Consider the following 19,388-nt stretch of genomic DNA (forward strand, 5'->3'; position numbering starts at 1 on the left):
CGCTGATTAATGCGCTAAGCTGCTAAGCTTAGCCCTATCACTTGTGTTACGCAGTCAACGAGATAAGCAGCATTTAGGAGACTCACTTGCCTCCGTGCCAAACGTGCCAAACGTGCCAAACGTGTCTCACCACTGCATGTCCATGATCCAAAGCACGTGATAGCAGATGACAGCTGTCGGAAGAGCGCGTGAAAGAAAAACAAAAGAAAGTGCGAGAGAAATAGGCAGCCCTATTTCTGGGTAAGCATTTAAGTCGGATGAACATGTGGCCACATTCGAGTGACCTAGCTCGGTTACCCAAAGCAGCAATGCACAGTAGCATGCCTGAGACGCATTACTCCAGCTAACATCTCTGCCTTTGCCGATAAAAGAGTTCCTCCTTATCTCTCTGCAATCCTAAGAGTCAACAGTGGCTCCTCCAGGGCAGCGAATACGTGCATCCTGCTTCTTGAAGGCCGCCTAACACTTCGGGCCTACGACCACCCAGCATGCACATGGTTTCACAGCGCGCAGGTGACTAAGGGCATGCGAATAGCGGGCGTCTAACTTTTTTCATGAGCTGACGCTACCATCGCAATAACAACTGTCTTGGGGCATAGACACAGGCGAACATCTAACGAAAAGGTCTTTACTGCTACGCTGCTTTATCTCACGGAAACCGTGTTATCCTCGCTGCCGTGTATAGTAACCAGAATCTCTTGCCTACCGCGAAGTTCTGAACGTTTGGCTGAGTCCTAAGGGCCGTGTTATGAGTGGAAGGGCCACACTATCACAAGTTCAGACCGTGGAGTTGTGACATAAGGCAGGCCGAAGTCATAGGAGCCATGTGCACAACAATGTCGGTGGCATGACAGCTATGGCTAAGGGTGTCACATATGCGTATATGCCAACCAGATAGGCATAAACAGGGCCCCGTCACTGGTGTGAGATGCAGCTTCGCGGTCACCCTTCTGCTCTTGCGAGTGGCTAAGAACATAAAAATACCTTAAATACAATAAAAAAGCCGCATAATGATTTCGATTCTGCACGTAGCATTGTTCAATCATTAGTAACCATCGACTCGAAGGGGACCCCCAAAGCTGCTTTGCAGCTTTTTTGTTCATCCCATGAAGTTTTCGAATTTCTAAGTCTTTTCTTGGAAGCGTGCACAAACAAATCTGCCTAGAGAAAAATGCCGGAAACAATCCATTTTTTTTCGTGCAGGACCAATGCCCGAAATGTAGAATTTCTCCGATTTGTAGAAATGGCAGGCGTATCGGCATCATATTTCCGTGGTCATCGAAGCATGTAGAGGCAAGAGGGTTGGAGGTACGGAATTGTCTTCATGACGCCATAATTCCCTGTGCACGTTACATTGAAACAAAGCAAATAATGTGAGGCCCTAGTACGAGAAGACTATTAAGAAGACTTTTAATTGATGGCTTTTAATTTTTGAGAAGACTTTTAATTGATGGCTAACTCAAGGAAGCTTCCTTTCTTAGCCCACGTTGTGGTTTGTAACCGTATGTGTTTCAGAACCTTTCTTCAGGGCTTATGGGCACGACATCATAGCACCGCGTTGCAGTCGAGAACAGCCATGGCTACACTGGATAAATATGCTGACCAAAGTTATTTGCTATTATAAATCTGCTTTTTTTCAGCCAACTTAATTTACATTCTTTTTTTTCAGACATTTTTTTTACACCCGGAACTAGGAGCTCAGATTTTACAGTATACATAACTCCTGAAATCAAAGGCCACCTACTGTACCAGCCACGACTAGCGTATGCGGAGATGCTAACCATGATCATGCATTATATATAGTATTGCGGAATTAGTATTCAGTGTTCCCTATAAGTCGTCAAGTGGATTAAGTACAGTCGTCAGGGAACGCATTTGCAGGAAAGGAACATAGGGTGCACTAGCGTCACAAATTCCTGAGGGAAAGTTCGCCTCGAAGTTGAAGAGCGTAAAGCACCAATATACGCCGGGAATTCCCATTTAAACACAGTGCATTACTTTGTCAAGGTAATACGTGTTCACGAATAATGAGCGCGAAACTAAACTTAACGAGGATCATAAACGTGCAACTCACAAAATATCTCCTGATCAAAGCCATGCGCAATAACTCCATTGCGGAATATCAACAGGTCATCTATGTGTTAACTCGGTGAAATTCGTAGCTTTTAAAGTATAGCGCTCAGATACTGAGACGGTTGAACAAGGATGCAGTACTCACGGTCCGTTGGGATCTGTGGCCTTGCCTACTGTCCTAAACGTGAAACCGTCAAAGGCATCAAAGGTGTCAGGATGGAGTCGCGGCCGGTACCTTTCATGTTCAGTCTGCGGATATAAGAAAACATGTGTTTCGTATGCCCCCAAATTCTGTGAATGCGTCGTGCACATCGACTACTTTAGGCGACAAAAATCCAACTTGTATGGTTGGCAGGGAACAAATTATTGTTAGGAAACCAGTGCTGTTCCTTAGCAAAATATTTGGACCATAAACTGAATTCCTTGCCATGAAAATATATTTTTATTTGCCATTAAACTGTCCGTAAGCTCAATGGAATCATCTGTTTACACATGAGTACTCGACGATATACATTACGCTCGTCTCAAGTTTACAAACCGCTCTCTTATAAGCAACATTGGCGCCAAAGACCCATAAGTTGCCCGCCTTCTACCCGGGGCGAACTGAAAACGGTGGTTTTAAGCTGTGTCATAATACCCTCGTTTTTTGTATCATATGCTGTCCTCGACATTAATTGCATGTCCCGTGACTGGTATTGACATCCCATCTGAGGCTATACCGGGCCACTAATATTCATCTCAAAAAGTGCAACTGACGGTCCCCATTAGTGCCAGAAATTAGAAACATGACTTTCCGGCATCTCGTGCATGGAACGGGTAGCAAAAGTGACTCCGTAGAATAACATTCTCCAAAAAGACGTGTGAATTGGTCCAAGCCCCCAACATGGGTCAAGCCAAGGGGTATCACGCTGTCTATGATGAATCTTTGGAGGCCTCCTTATCTATCTAAGGAGAGTGATAAGTCTTTCTTTAAGAGTGACCATGGGGTCTGGTATTTCCAGTACTCTCCTCTTACCGGTGCTTGATATACCGTAATGTTGCCTTCAGAGAGCATATCACTGTGAAGCAGTTCACAATTATCATCAGCTTGACTACGTCCACTGCAGGGCAAACGTATCTCCCCCAACCAAACAAGTACTCTGTAAGCTGTGGCCATCTTGCCCACGCGAGCTCAATAATCTCATCCACTGGAATTATCTTTTAGCGCCCACAGTAGCGCTTGCCCTCTTTTGGAATCTCTTCCGTTACCCTGACGGGCCATCGGTTCTCTTGATTTCGCGATGCTTGCCCTGCCAAAGCTCACATCTTATTAAGTTCGAGTAGGATATAAATCACCTGCCTTTATTCTCTGATACACTCTGCTCTCCTCCTGTCTCTTAACGTTACACCTACCATTTTCTTTTCCATAGCTAGCTTTGGCGTCCTGAGTTTATGTTGAACTCTGTGTTATTTGTGTTGTTCCTTATGTTTCCGCCCACAGGTTAATGCCGGTACGATAGAGCTTTTATATGTTTTATTCTTGCTGAATGTTGTTAAGCTGCACACCATGACCTGGTAATGCCTGCGAAAAGCGCCCTACCCCATTTTAATTCTCACAGTAATTTCAGTCTCATGGTCTGAATCAGCGGTCACTGCCTTCCCTAAGCAAAGATTTATTGATAACTTCCAATGCTTTGTTGCCTATTTTAAACTCATGTGCCCCTCTCAGATTATTCAATATTACTTGATAGCTCTTCATGTGAAGGTTTTAGGCATATCGTTCTGCTTTGCTTGTTTAGATCCTAGGTTATGATTTGCTTCTGAGCCCCTGAGGTACTGAGCAAGTTAATGTCATCAGGAAATCGGAGATTGCTAAGGTATTCTCCTTTACTTTTAAGCCCACAGCTATTCCGAATTATGTTTTCCTAAATCCTCCTTTGAACACGCGGTGAACAGTACTCGAGAGAACATGTCGCCATGCGTGACGCCATTCCCAATTGGAATTTTTTTCTCTGTTTTATGAAGGGCTACGGTCGTTGTGCGACTCATATAGGCATTTTTCAGTACCTTATCGTATGCGTCTTGTACACCTTTGTTGCGCAATGACTTTGATTGGTGAGGTTTCGAATAAGTAAAATGCTGTCTCGGACGGCTGTGTGTACAGCTTGGCTATAATGTGCGCATTTCTCTATCTCCTGATTGATTGTGTAAATGTGGTCGATTGCTCAGTACCCTTTCCAAAAGCCAGACTAGACGTTTGCTTGACAGAATTTTAAAGTTGATCGTCATGAATAACCAGCGATTGTCTTAGTAAATACCTTGCAAGCAATGGACAGTAAGTTGGATAGTTAGTAGTTTTTAGAGTTCTTGACGTTGCCTACCTTACGCATTAAGTTTCTTTCACCATTCCCGTATTTTTGAGGTCGTGAGGCATGCGTACGCAGGGTGGAATTTTTTTTACCACAGTGGTCCCACCATCCTCCTACAAATATACAGTTATCTTATCCTCACCAACTACTTCGTTTGCATAGCATCTAAGGCTTTCTTTACTTTCCGGGATGACCAAATACTCCACATAACTGGCCCCGATTTGAACATCCCGATTTTCGTGCGACAGTGCAGAACCCCCACCAGAGAGCAACTGCTTTGCTGCCCTCTGTTACCCAGAAAAATTCTTACCGGATGGCGGGCATCAAACCAGTGATGTCACAAGGCCAAGTCCAATCGACTGGAGAGACGTGACGTCACCAGCCCGCCAGGCTGGTGACGTCATAAGATTGCCCACTGGCTGTAGGGAAATCTCGTCACCAGACCCACAGTGCCGCCACCGCACCTTGCGCCGTAGTCTATAAGCTATCTATTTTCCGCTGTCCATTTCGCACCCCTGGGTGCCCTGTCAGTGGTCCCTCAGATATACCCGCGGATTCCAAGCGTATGTGGAAAGCGACTCGGCCATTGGGTGGTTGGCGACCGGACCTTACAAGGGGAACCTGCGCTGCCAAGGTGGCACTGCAATTGTTCCATTCGGTGACTCAAAACTGCTTTTGTCAGCCGCTTGGGCCGCTGCAAACGCGAGAACACATTCTGCGCGATTAGATACCCGCGTTTGGCTGACAGCATTCATTGCCTAGCTTCTCTCGGCGTAGCCCAGATAGCTGACGCACGCACAGCTGACGCACCCACGTGCGCCTTCGACAGAGCGCGGAGGCTCACGCCAATAAGCGCCTGAATGGTGGCGCGGAAAAGTACTAATACTACTACCCAAAACTGCTTGCTCTTCTCGCTAGGCAGTGTGTTATGGCGCTGCAATCGGAACCGCAAACTTCAGAGCAAGTTCCCCATGGCTGAAATTGGATGCATTAAGCACCAAATGGTGAGGCGCATCGCACGCTCTGTCAAGACCAGGCCACCGAACTTGACCACTGTCTGTCTTTGGTAGCTGCGATATGTAGACAATGGTGTAGGGCCAGTCGCCAACCACCCAATGGTTGGGTCGCTTACCTCAGATGCTTGAAAGCCGCGGGAAAATCTGAGTGACCCCTCACAAAAGACTGAATGGACGCAAAATGGACAACAGAAACTGAACAGCTTATAGTATACCGAACCTGGTTCATATGTATGAAGCCTTAAACTGCTGCCAAACTTGGCAGTTTGTGTACGGGAAGTGATCGGGATGATGAACCTGGGTCTCACAAGCACTACCAGTAATTTCTGGTCACGGCATCAACAGCTTCTAATATGCTATTGCATTACAAGAACAATACGGATTAGGTATGCGTGAGTTTTTTTTTGGCTACTGTAGAGATGTGTTAAGAACTCTTCGGCTACATTCGGCTACGCGAACCATTTTACCCGCTTGTTGTGTATACCCTTCTCGTCCTTGTTTACATGTGCGCAGTGTCCTCTGTTATCCATATTGGTTATTATGTCTTCTCTCTGAGGACGTACTATACACGTGATCCATATTGCTAATTCTGTCGTCTCTCCGAGGACGTATTATACATGCGATTTTCTGCTGTATTTTCTTTTTTACCTCCTTTAGGTTACTTCTTTCGAGGCCATCTCAATGTGGTCTATATTTTGTTTTCTTATGTCGTTTACCTTATGCTAAAAAACAATATTTCACAGTTCTGCTAAAATGTGAGGTTAGGCGTTCTCATGCTATGGTGTTTCTTAATGAGGCCTTTTGTCTCTTGAGAGAGCCTGCCAATATCTTGTGTGGATTCACGGCCCTCCTCTATTACGTACTCCAGAATGCTATTTGTGAGATTGTCATTCATCTCTATAACGCTAATGTCACTATCCTTCGTTGACGTGGAATACCTGTTCTGCAGTGAGATCCTCTACATTCTCTTGCACAACTAACTCGTTGAGTTGCTTATTTTTCACTATTTTCTCGCTTTCTGTTTAAATTAAGGGTAATTCGAGTTATTATCCTACGGTCAATACATGTCAGAGTGTCGTGCGCCCCTGAACTCTCCACTATAACATGGTGAGCACGCAGTGATAAGTCATACATTTTAGTACCGCTGTCTGCTCTCTTGTTTTGATAAACATGGCATTTATGACCCTCCCCTGGTATTCTGATAAAGTCTGCCGTTGTTTCCCTTTGCTTGGTTGTCTGCCTGATTCTTGCCCACCTTGGTATTGAAGTCGCCCACCAGGACAGTGTACTAGGTTTTGCTGTACACATTGCCGATTCCATGTATTCATAAAACCTTTTGACTATCTAGGCGTCATGACTGGATGCAGGCGCTTAGGTCCGTACAGCCTTCCACCTCTTATTAGGCATTTAACTTATTAGGCATCTCTTATTAACATTTACTGAAATATATTCTTCCCTTTTGTCAGCGACGTAGAATCCCTCTAATGCTGCTCATATCTTTATTGATCAAGAATTCCGCACCTATCTCTCGCCGGCCCGCTAAACCACGATAGCATACTGAGTGATCATCGTTAAACAAGTGCCTGATCTTCCTCTATTCCCCTAACCTCACTGAGTCCTACAAAATATCATTTACTACCTTCTAGTCCGCGAACAGCGCTGCTAGGCTGTCTTCCCAATATAGTGTTTAAGCGTCAAACGTTGTCAGGCTATTTTCAATGAAAGCCTGTCAGGAGCCGGAGGTTCCTAGCACTTTCCGTTACGTCGCAGTTGCGACTACTGCTTTAGGCAATTAATGTGCAGCAGCTGGGGACTGAGGGCAAGAGGTTAATTGCTGCACTCATATAGAACCGGTGGGCGAATACTACACCCGAGTGACCAAATAATGCTCTGCTGAGAGGGTGCATTGCCGGCCTATGTCGCCGAGATCAGGCCGCACCGCATACCTTGTTATTCAGTTCCATCGGCACTCCGATTCATACTTCTTATCCGGCGGGGATTTGTGGGCCACTATGAGTTTAACCAGGGCAAGGCGGATGCCCTAACTCTGCGTCATCGCTGCGCCCCGGTTAAGTGGTTGCAGTGCTGCAAAAGAAATATACTTACATTGCACTCGAGGTGAAGGCCGCCACAGCTGCTCAGATTTTGTGCATTAAAGCTCATTTCGCGGAGAGGTTGCAGGGCGGCTCTTGAAAGCATTGCCATTTTTCACAAGTCTACCCTTTTCTTTTCAACTAAATACAAAGTAACTTCGGTTGTGAAATTCTTCTGTTGGCTGCTGACTGTACGCTTTGTACGTAGTCCTGATGAACCGCCGAGCATTGGCTGATGAGCAGCGTTTCTAGCGCTTTGCTTTCCATTCTTTGCGCGCAAGCTTCACTGGCAGTTAATGATGACCATCAAGAGCTCATAGCTCTTCTTCAGGCAGTGGCGAAGAAAGGCCTCAGGCGTTGTGCAGGTGGTCTTCATTTTCGAAGGCAGGTGTTTGCGGGGAACTTGAGATAAACCGCAGGTGTACGCTATTTGCTGTGCCTCCAGCCATGCAGTTCCAAATATTACCGAGTGTTACACCTGGCGCCAGCGTCTATGCGAGTTTCTTAAAGAGCACTCATCAACCCTAGGAAAGCCGGAAGGCCAGGTTGCTTGAATTGGCTAGCGTTGGGTCGAGAACGTGGATTCAGCCCCTGAATTCGCTGAGCTGCGATGCTCTCCTATGCGCGCAGATGAAATTATTTTAATAGTACGTTTTTCACTGCTTTCATAAACAACACAAGTAGTAAGCTGGTATGGAAACTTTCACAGCTCCCCTTCGAGGTTTGGCGCGAGAATAGCCGTATTGTTTTGGCTGAATCCACGTTTCATGCCCAAGAATAGCCAAGCCAAGTAAGAAACCTTATCTTCCCGGCATTCCTGCGCCTCTCCATGGTGGAGGAAGTGCAGCGCCACCTGCTTTGCCTCTAAGATATTACTGAGAAACTCAATACCTCCAGTAGCATGTTATAAGCTTATTTGTGATTAGTTTGTAGCAATGTCTTTACAAATCATTTTTAGTTTGTAGAATACTTTGGCCTCGACTCTTGATGGAGTCACGAAACTGTCATTCGTACACGTCTGCGATCCTAAGGCAGGGCATACTGCCAAACATTTCTGAAACATTCCTAAAATTTCCGCTTAAATCGTTACCGGCTCAAGAATCGTGAGCCCAGAGCGGGGTTCGAAACACCGCCGGCCCTAACTCAAGAGCTTTGCCTCCTGATGCCTTAGACCAATAAGCCATTGACACAGCACCCTGCGCTGTGTTCACATCCGTAGCCTTCCGGGATTGACGTTTTATATACAGTCTTCGACATATTTGTTTCGTTAATTCTGCGCTTCCAAATGCTCGGCGCCTGGATCGCGCCGTCCCGGAGGCGTCTTGAAGCCGTTAGAGTCATAAGGTCGATAATGACTCCTTTACGCAGCCACTGACGAGAGGTAGAAGCCGGCGAATCCTGCGGAACACGTCGTTGAGGTTGACGAACAGCGCGCGAGTGCGACAGTGCGTAAAACAGCGAAAGCAGCCAGTTAGCGCGTGTGCACAGCCCTGCAAACTGAACGCCCACTGAATGCTGTGGCAAGTAATGCCCCAGAATTGGCGAATGGAGGTAAGCGCGTGGTTTAAAAAACGGTATCACTTAATGGCGGGGTATATACGGCGCAAAATCAGCCTGGAGAACCACGAGTGCTGCGTGAATCGAAGAAAAAAAACCACTACAACATTGATGATTGCATACAGTCATCCATTAGATGCCCTAGGACGTGGTATGGCTTATCGTCAATACACTTACACCTGCTCTCGACATTGAGATACGCAACAATTAGTGGTTGCTTTTGTGTCAAGCTAGTGCGTTCATAGGCCTTTGATGTCAATAATCCAGACGCTGGCATGATTTACAGAAAAAATTGGGGTGGAGGGGGGGGGGGTGATCTGTTAGACTGAAGGAAGGAAGGAAGGCCTCAGACGTTGCTGGCACATACCCACTACGGGGGAGTGGCCAAGACATAGGCGGTTAATTATTGGATACAGGAAAGTTTTGACGGGAAATGCAGTGACAATAGTATGTAGTCTGATAGATTGGAAGAGGGAAGGAAAGGGGTCCAGTTAACTTGGAGATCGAAGACGGGACAATTCCTTAATGTGCATAATAGTACACAATGCCTGTAATTTTGCAATGTCGTACTGACTGAGAGCGGGAAAAAGAAATTAGAATGGGAGTCGCTGCGTTTCTTGAAGAAAATTTTGCACAGCAGAGCGCACACTCCTGTCGCTTCGTCCAAGAAAGAAGCGCCAATGGAAAGAACAACCGCGGAAGACACAGGCAAGCCCAGTTGATGAAATATAATTTGTAAAAGACGCTTCCTCAAATGAGAAAAGCGGCGGCAGAACAGCAGGAAGTGATTTATTGTCTCAGGTTCGGCACAAAAAGGGCACAGTGGGGAAGCTGCTAGGCCAGATCTGTGAAGGTAGAAATTTAGAAGGGGAACCCGGCAACGCAAGCGCGTGAAAGAGACCTCTAGTCTGCGTGAGCGCCAGTCTTTGCTATTCCAAGGATGCAGAAGATGCTGATATTCGGAAGATGAAGTAAGAGCCGAGGCAGCAAATTCCTGAAATATTGTGCAGCTGCGAAACCTCACCGCAGCTGTATATGCACACGATGACAGGCCAGCAACAATTGGGCCGCTGAGAGAGGCTCTTGCTAAGGAATCTGCAACCTCATTTAAGTGAAAGCCCATGTGACCTGGTACCCAAAGCAACCTTACCGAATTTAGATGGAGCGGAATCAGGAACTTAAAGAGGCGTAATGGCCGAGAGTCAGTGGGTGAGGATAAGGAAGAGCAAATGGACAGAGAGTCGGTCATAACCACGACCAGGGAAACGGTAGATTCTAATTTTCGTGAGACTAAGATTACTGCTAATAATTCAGCCAGAAAAATTGGAGTGAAGTCAGGAAGACGGAGAGAAAAAGACCAATCTAGTGAAGATGAAAAAATTCCCACGCCTACCTTTTCGCGATCCTGCGAGGCATCGGTAGCAATAAGAACATGAGAGGGAAAGGACCTTAGGTGGTCTTGCAATAGACCCTGAAGAATCGGGAAGGGATGCAGCTTTGAATTCGATGGGAAAATGTCATCGAATTCAATCTGGACAGATGAGGAGTTGTTATATATTTGGCGGACATCTGTGAAATGAATATTTATGCGATCAAGGAGGGACTGCACATAACATATCTGCGGGGTATGAAATCGAGACCAGGCAGCACTAAAAAAGGCGGAAGGTTGACTAAGAAATATTATACTGGAAGCGTGAAGAGGTGAGTCGCACAATTTTAAAAATGTTTGAACTGTTAAAAGGCGAAACCTAGCTGATAACGAAGGCATTCGTCCTCAAGGTGCAGAACAGCATTGGCGACATATTTTGGAAGCCCCAGACAAAGGCGCAACGCCTCACTCTCCAAAAGCACAAGAGGGCGAAGTTTATAGGCAGGGGCTCCTGAGAATAAAACACACCCGAACTCCAAAATTGGGCGGACGTACATTTTATAAATCATCAGAAGCGTATGCCTTCTCATGCCTGACCTAGCACTACAAAGCCTGCGCAGGATGCCAATGGCCTGAACTCCCTTTGCAGAAACTTGCTCAATGTGTGGCCGCCAGGAGAGAGTAGAGTCGTATATTACACCGAGATACTTCACCGTCTGAACTTGAAGTATTATGTTATTTCTATAGACCAGGCAGATAATTACAGGAACAGAAACTGGAAATACTAACAATGCGCAATTCTTCACATTAAAGGACAGATGAATTCTTCCTAGCCAGTTGTCAAGAACATTGAGGTAATTTTGCAGGGTTCGATAAAGAGTGTGAATGTCACCTGCTGAAGCAAAAAATGCAATATCGTCGGCGTACACATAAGTTTTCACATCTTCAATACATGGAATTGAGCTTAGAAAAATGTTAAAAAGAACAGGTGAGAGAACTGATCCTTGCGGAACACCTCTTGTGTGTGAAAATCTCCTTGAGGAAACACCATTTTGGCAGCAGTAAAGTTCTCTATTTTCCAAAAAAACAGAAATCCAGGCTACAAAATAGCTTGGGAAGTTGAGTTCCTGTAATATTAGTAAGAGAGTCGAGTGCTCCACGCTGTCGTATGCTTTACTGACATCCAAGGTGACAAGCGCAGCAAACATTTTTTATTGCGAGCTAATTTAACACGACTCTCAAGGTCAGTATGAGCACACCAAATTGAACAACCCGGCCTGAAACCAATTTGACATGGATTCAATACAGCATTTTCTGAAATTAATGACATGACACGGCTGAGAAGGACCCTTTCCACCAATTTCACTAGGTTCGATGTTAACGAAATAGGGCGTATATTGTCTGAAGTTAAGCCCTCCCCTTGCTTTTTAAGCAATGGAACTATTTCAGCAAGACGCCACTCATGCGGTATCCAAGGACCTTTAATAGAATGGTTAATTAGAGCCAACAGGTCTGCAGGAGATTCATTGAACAAAATTTTGATCATAGATGAAGTGACCTTATCGGGGCCAGGAGCCGCTGGGGATAAGCGCAGAAAAATTTGCGACAGCTCAGGAATAGAGACCTCAGTGAAATCACTTGAGGTGCATGTGAATATAGTAGGAGAAGGTAAAGCAGATGTAAAGCGAAGCTCTAGGCCACACGCAATATCCTCTAAGGCCTTTGCGATGTCAGCAGGGGACTGAACGAGGGATTCAATGTTGGCAGCCGGAGGAATCACCTTGTTGCGCCTCATGAAATTAAACAAAGCTCGTTTACTTCCTGATTGGGAAAGGAAATCATAATGATTTGTATTATACTCCTCCTTTGCACGGGCGACAGTGCGCTTAAATGTTGCTGCAACATACTTGTAATCCAGCCAATTTTTTGGGCATTGATTGATGAGAAGTTTCTTCCAAGCTGCTTTCCGTCGTCTATATGCACGCGTGCACTCAGCATTGCACCAACTGTTCGCGATTGCACCCTTTGTTCTCTTAACCAAAAATTCAGACTTTTGCCTTGCATGGTCCAGTACTGAACATAGATGTGCAGCCTTGCTTTCGGCACTTCTCTGAGCGCGAGTGTCTGAAGTGATTTGGAGGGCTGATTTTAGCGTGTCTTTAAAGCAACGGTAATTTATTAACGTGCGCTGATGTCGCTCAAGAAAAGTTAATTTACACGCAAACTTGCAACTAATTGGTAGATGATCACTGTTTGTTGCACAGTGAACAGGCGCCCAAGACATAACAGAGACTCCTGGGGAAGAAAAGGTTAAATCCAAGGCAGAGCGGCATTGACTGCGAACAAACGTAGGCAATCAGGAATTGTTGCAGATCAAGTTGTTGCCAGAAGCCCAATCAAATAGTCTAGAACCAAAGCTGTCTGTTATAAACCCCAAAGTCACATGGTGCGAATTGAAGTCGCCAAGTAATAGAACCTGAGATTGGCTACTAGACATCAGTGAGTCAAGGGGCCGAGTGTCACGCACACCAGACGGGAAATATGCATTAGCTACCGTACAGGGCTGTTGACCTGGGACACTGAGGTCAACCGCAAGGATTTCACATTCATTGTCCGCATATTGAAAAGAAATGCATGCCCTGTGGCAAAACTTTGTAGATATGAGCACTAACAACCCTCCCCCTCGTGATGACCGGTCAAGCCGGAACGGATGGTAATCCTTGAGATGATAATTGAAATTTGAAGTTAGCCATGTTTCCTGTAAAGCAACTAAATCTGGTAGAAGCTGATTGCATAGGCAATTTAAATCTGTTGAAGCTGAGAATATAGATCGACAATTCCACCGGAGTACACTTAAGAACCCTATCTTGGCGGAAGTGCCGCAGCCGCGACTGCCTTTTCTAGAATGAATCCTGGTCTTAGCGTTTTGACTTGAGTTACTTTTCTTTGTCTTTGACTGGGGGCAAGATGGGCCTGCAATATTCAGAAGAGACCCACTTCGTTTCTGGGCGCGGAGATCAGACTCCATATCCATACAATCCATAGAGGATGCGTCCATAACGCTATTCGAAGGCGAGGCCTGAGAGGTCTTTTGTTGCTCACATTGTTTTTGGCCCTGTGGAGCGGAATCTATTACTACAGAAGGAGGGGTAGCTTCTGAAGCCAAAGAAGACAAGAGCGGAGCGGTGGACGCCTGCAGAAGATTGGTCATCTGAGCAGCTATGACATGCGAAATGCACGTGGACACGGTTTCCATATTGCGATCCATTGCATTTGCCACAGCTTTCTCAACTGCCGCTGTAATAGCCTGGGACCAACTAGAATCCATTATGGGTGGGCATTTGGCGGCCACATTAGATTAAGCTGAGGCTCTCTCCTTGACTGCGGCAAAAGCCTCTCTCCGCGTGCATCTGCGCTTGTCTATAAGCTCGAGCACCTGAACTTCTTGTGCTCGTGCAGGACAGTCAGGCGAATCAGCAGGGTGAGCACCGCTACACAAACAACATTTCTCTTGCTGTTCAGGACATTCCTCTCTGCAATGACGTTCCCCACAGGCACTGCTGTGTAAGGCCGATTTGCAGGCTTTGCTGCTGTGGCCAAATCGCCAGCAGTTTTGACACTGAAGGGGCCGAGAGTTAAAGGCATCTACTCGAAAAACCAATGACCACACCTTATTCTCTGACGGGCAAAATATTCCTGCAAATGTGGCAATGACGGACTCCGTAGGAATTTTTACTCCGTCAACCATCCTGCTGCATCGATGGACAGCAATCACTCCCGCACGCGAGAGGCTCTCAAGCGTATCCGCAGGGCTCAATCGAGAGTCGACCCCTCGGACCAAGCCCTTGGAACATGCTAGATGAGGCGGAATGAATGCGCTCACCTGGTGGCTGGCGAAGGTCGTACACTTTAGAAGATATTCAATAGTCTTTATCCGGCGACATGCACAAAATATCACCCCTGCCGAACTGCCGGACATCGGTAATGTGCATAAAGTGCTTCGATGTGGACTGAAGGGCCGCCTGCACTGCCTCCGGGTTGTTCAGTCGGATAGCGCCTCTATCGGAAGGCACTAATGCGACTGGAATGCTTGAAACACCGCTGCGGAAAAAGAGATCAATTGGGAGCTGGTCTTTAGGAAGAGATGCCGACCAAGGGGAAAAACCCAGGCCAGGAGAAGTAGTAGACATTAAGCTCTCGTCTCGCACCCAATCACCCCAGAACAGGAGCAAACCGGCACAAACAGAAAGAAGGAGAAATTTAGCAATCTAACGCAACACCGTCAGGTACTTAGCCACAGCCCCGCAACCTGGGTAGCTGAGCCACGTCAACAGAACAGCGACCAGCGCACTCCTTGTTCTTTTCGTCGACTTGGGACTTGGGAGACCTCGAGACTCTTTCGAGACTGATGTACAGGAAATGCGAGAGCATTCTCCTCTTCGTTCCCTTTCCTAGCGCTTTCCTTCTGTGGCCTCGAGCACGAAACGTACCGCTACGACCACTACCAGTAGTTGTAATTTTGCTAAGTTACAATCACCACTAGAACCCTCTCACTGTCACCTGTCAGTGAAGGTCCTAACCAGCTGCTACCTCCAGTGTGTCACATTAGAGGTGGTGTTTGACTATAGCTAGTGCTGTATTAGAGCGGGTGCTTTATTAGACCTAAAGCTTTATTTGAGCCAGTGTATATTTAAGGCTGGTGTTATAACAGGTGGTAGGTGAAAATTGGGAAGCCCTCCTAAATGCCACCTGCCTTGGTTGGCAACAAAGGGCGTCACGCAGAAGCCGATGCCAGAAGTCGTCGTCGGACAGTTTTCGCCCTCATGGCCGTCCTAATGCTCTCCCATTAAAAACTTCTAGCGCGTCGGTTTGGTGTCATTTACACTCGCACGTAGAAAATTCAAATACTTCTTCCACTAGCAGGTAAAAGACGTCGAAAGCAATCCACTGAAATGGCTTTCCTAGAAATAAAGAAGTTGCCAGCGGCGTTGAAAGCCAGCTACGACACGGCTTATCCCACATAATCGAACGAGGGAATGAACTGATGTACTTAAAAGGGGCTATATTTTTCGTAATAAAAAGTAACTCGCCCAAAAGGGCCCCCTCGATCCTTGTCATTATCGAGGTTCACCAGCCCGACAGAGGACGACGAGGTAGCCTAGACTGTGAAGGGCCCATCTTCCAGAAGGAGAGTAAAGAAAGGTTTATATCGAAATATTAACATGGCTAGAGCAAACCAAGTTGTCGGATGACCGACAACGTCTTTGTGTCGTTGGGATCACATCCAGATGACGATAGCGTTCTTCCAAGCCTCCGGTACAATCGAGGTCATAAGGCATTCCTATAGAGTGTGGTTTGTTTTTCTAGCAACAGTCCAACAGATTTGCGGTTTTCTGACCCTCACCAGCAGCTTCCCGCTTTGCGTTTCTCATAAGGCTTTCTTTGACCCTCACCAGCAGCTTCCCCCTTTGCGTTTCTCATAAAGCTTTCTTTACTTTTTCATTACTGGCGGAATGTCCCACTGCTGTGAGCTACTGGCTCTCTCATTGACGTCGTGATTGCACTCACTACTGTACAGATTTCTCAGCAACTCTTCGGCTACATTAACTATCTGACCCATATTGCTAATGACAAGGCCCTCTTTTGTTTATTACGCATACACCTGATTGCTGCCTATGCCTAGTTTTCTCTTCGGCATTATTAGGCTGCCTCCGTTCTGTAGAGCATGATGAATTCTGTCTATACTAAACTTCTTGATGTCGGTTACCTGACGCTTATCGATTAGCTTTCATAGCTCTGCCAGTTATATTGTGTCTGTGGGGTTTGAGGCTTTTATGCTTTGGCGTTTATTAATCAGACCTTTCTTGTCCTGACAGAACTTGCCCGAATACTGCACCGGCAATCTCCTGAACCGGAAAGCGCACCTCCACTGCGTTATTGTTAAGCTTGAAAATAAAAGTCGTCTTTCCCAGTTAAAGCCGAAAGCCTGTTCTGCTGCAATAACCTGGATTCCTCTACTTTCCCTCTTACCGCTAACAGTTTAGTGGGCTGCCGGTTCACTAGATTCTTCCGTTCTTCAAGCGTAATCAGTTGTCCCTACAACGCACCTTATCGAAGACATCTACATCCTGCAGGATGCCACGGTGGGCGCACAGTATGAAGTGTATTTGGTTTTTGTCTCACCATTGGACCTAATAACTCACTTTTGTTATTCCAAGAGCCTGTGCCATAGTCGCCCACTGCCCGGTCTTCAACCTTCTTCTTACATACCGAATGTATTATCGCCCGTCAATACTTTTTATTTGCGTGCAAGCGCAGTTAGGAGGTAATCCATCGAATATGGTGGTGATAGAGGCAAAAATTTGGTGTCAGCAAAGTGTATAAACACGTGCTATTGGAGCTCCTAAAAAGAAACCTGCTCTTAATGTTCGTTTAAAATAGAAAACGAAGAAAAACTACATTATTCCACAATACATTGTGACCGCCACAAAGGAATGAAGCCTTAAGAGAGGCAGCATAGTTGACTTTTCAGAGGTTTCAAAAAATTAGCCGAATGCCAATGCACTGTTTCCTTTTGCATGCAGACATCATAACATGGCTTTAGACGTCAAGAGCAGCGACGAGTTAGATGTAGACGTTTTTTAGGCATAGTTAAACGTATGCTTTTTTGCACTGTTTAATGGTAGTTTTATTATACCAACACTTGTTGTTTCCTGTAACACGCATAAAAGAACTCCCTATTCATGGTACTTAACGGCCTAGTATTGTGCAAATAGCGCTTTGCATAGCGCCGGTGTGAGAAAATGCCCCTGTGCTGCAGACAAGCGCACACTAGCAACTCTAAATAGTGCGCAGAAAAGTTAATATTTCCTCCTTTAATGTGTGGTGAAGCAGCAACAATAATCTCTAACGGGCACAACACAGAACAGGAGATGAAATTTTGAGGCCTGAGGAATGAAACGTAGAAGAGTGAAGGAATGAAAAGCATTCGCGAAGTACGATGATTTCCCGCGACTGGACCCGAATTTTGTTGACCTGAATTTCCAGCGTAACAACTAATACGCGATAGCATATACAGCTAGTTCGATCGAAAAGCCGTCGGCGTAGTACTAGTCGCCACCGCGTGTGGGAAATAGCCGGGGGCTGCGTAAAAAAATTATATCTTGGTAATTTGTGGTTCTAGGGATTGATGATTGAATGGTGTGCGATAGGTGATGATGAGTTATTGAAGTCATTGTAATTAATTTACAAAATAAAGAAATGAAAAAATCTAAAAATGCGTTCAAAGGTGTCAAAATGTTCAGAATGAATAGCAATTGTTTGATGATGCTAATTAAAAATTTAGAATGTGCAATTGATCAATTAATTGAAACAATTGAAAACAATGAAAAATGTGTTCAGAGGCATCAAACTGATCAGAATAGAAAGCCAATGTTTGCTGACGTTAAGTATCGGTGCATATCATCGTCCTAATAAAAAAGTATTATAGAAAAAGCTCTAAAGAGGGGCATTAGCATCAGATGACACCCGTACCCTATCGCGTAAACTAATAAGCGCAGCATAAGAGTCTTCCTACGTTTTTTTTATGATAGATACGTGCACGGCGGCGTACATCGTTCGAAAGGTGCCATCGAGGGCTTTCATAACGAGATGAGTTTCGCTGTTAGACTTGAAAATCCCCTTCTTGCGGGTTACAGCTGCAGATTTGCTGGGTGTGTGGCGCCCTGTGCTTTCAACTACATGCTACAACTGCAAGACGCACATACACAAACACATTTGCTCAAGGCGCTCGAACGGTGCACTCAGGAATACCCTGGTGTCATTGACTTTTGTCCTGGATGTGAAACAACACGGTATAGTGCATCTGTGGTCGCAAAAATTGTCGGTTACTGCTCATGTTGCTCATGTCTCAAAAGGCTATATGGAGGCCGGCAGACAGCGGCAAATGTCATAAAGACACATCACATCGCACCTTTCGAAAGCTTTCGAAAACTTTGTGCATGTCTGTTCATTCCTATTAACGCTGATGGTAACGGCGCAGTCGTAGTTTCATGGAAAGATAAGAGCAAGCGGGTCAGTAACGAAGAGTGCCATCAACGCAGGTGCTTCTTCGTGCATATGCAGATATGTCCGGCACATTCAAAAGTTTGGTTTGTGTTTGGTTTTGTGCGTTTGACGCCCTAAAGCGACTAAGGCTATGAGGGACGCCGTAGTGAAGGGCTCCGGAAATTTCGACCACCCAAGGTTCCTGAAGGAGTATATACACCTAACTTTTGCGTACATATTTTCTTGTTTGTAGTGATGCGTAATTTAGAATACATGGATTACCACTTAGTATCCTCCTACGAGCGCTTAATAATTTATAATCGCATTTAGTTGTCGGGCGGTTTCGGTTTCAACAGCCCAGTGAGGACTGTGATGTCAACGTGTACGTACAGGTCACGTGAGACAGCAAAAGCGTCCATATAATCGCTGCTTCCACATTCGCTATCATTCCGGCTGTCGAGGAAGGCTGACTTCAGCACTGCAGTAAGTTAAAACGATTACCCAGCGATTATATAGACGTTTTTTCATGCCTCACGTGACACAAAAGCATACTGTGACGTCACAGCTATCGTTCGGCTGTGGAAACTGAAACTGAAACAGCGTGAACGGAAAAAATTCAACTATAAATTATTTAGCAGTCGCAGGCGAACATCACATGGTAATCCATGCGTAGTAGTGGCTTCTGCATCATTGTAGCGAAGAAAACATGCCATCAAAATTAGGTGTCTATAATCCTTTAACGTGCAGTGACTTCACATACTACACAGGCCTCTAAAATTTCGCCTCCATCGAAATTCGACGGCTACGGCAGGGATCAGACTCCCGTGTTTTAGGTCAACAGCCGAGCGCCATAGCCACTCAGCCACCGCTGCGACGCACATTCAAA

General features: G+C 45.8%; 1 protein-coding gene across 1 annotated transcript in view; it reads left to right on the forward strand.

Moving 5' to 3' along the window:
• The window catches only part of LOC144102418 (sodium-coupled monocarboxylate transporter 2-like), a 639,582-nt gene that overhangs the window by 336,483 nt on the left and 283,711 nt on the right, over positions 1-19,388 (forward strand). The gene's annotated exons all lie outside the window — the stretch shown is intronic.

Source organism: Amblyomma americanum, chromosome 8 (genome assembly GCF_052857255.1).
Source record: "Amblyomma americanum isolate KBUSLIRL-KWMA chromosome 8, ASM5285725v1, whole genome shotgun sequence".
NCBI lineage: Eukaryota > Metazoa > Arthropoda > Arachnida > Ixodida > Ixodidae > Amblyomma > Amblyomma americanum.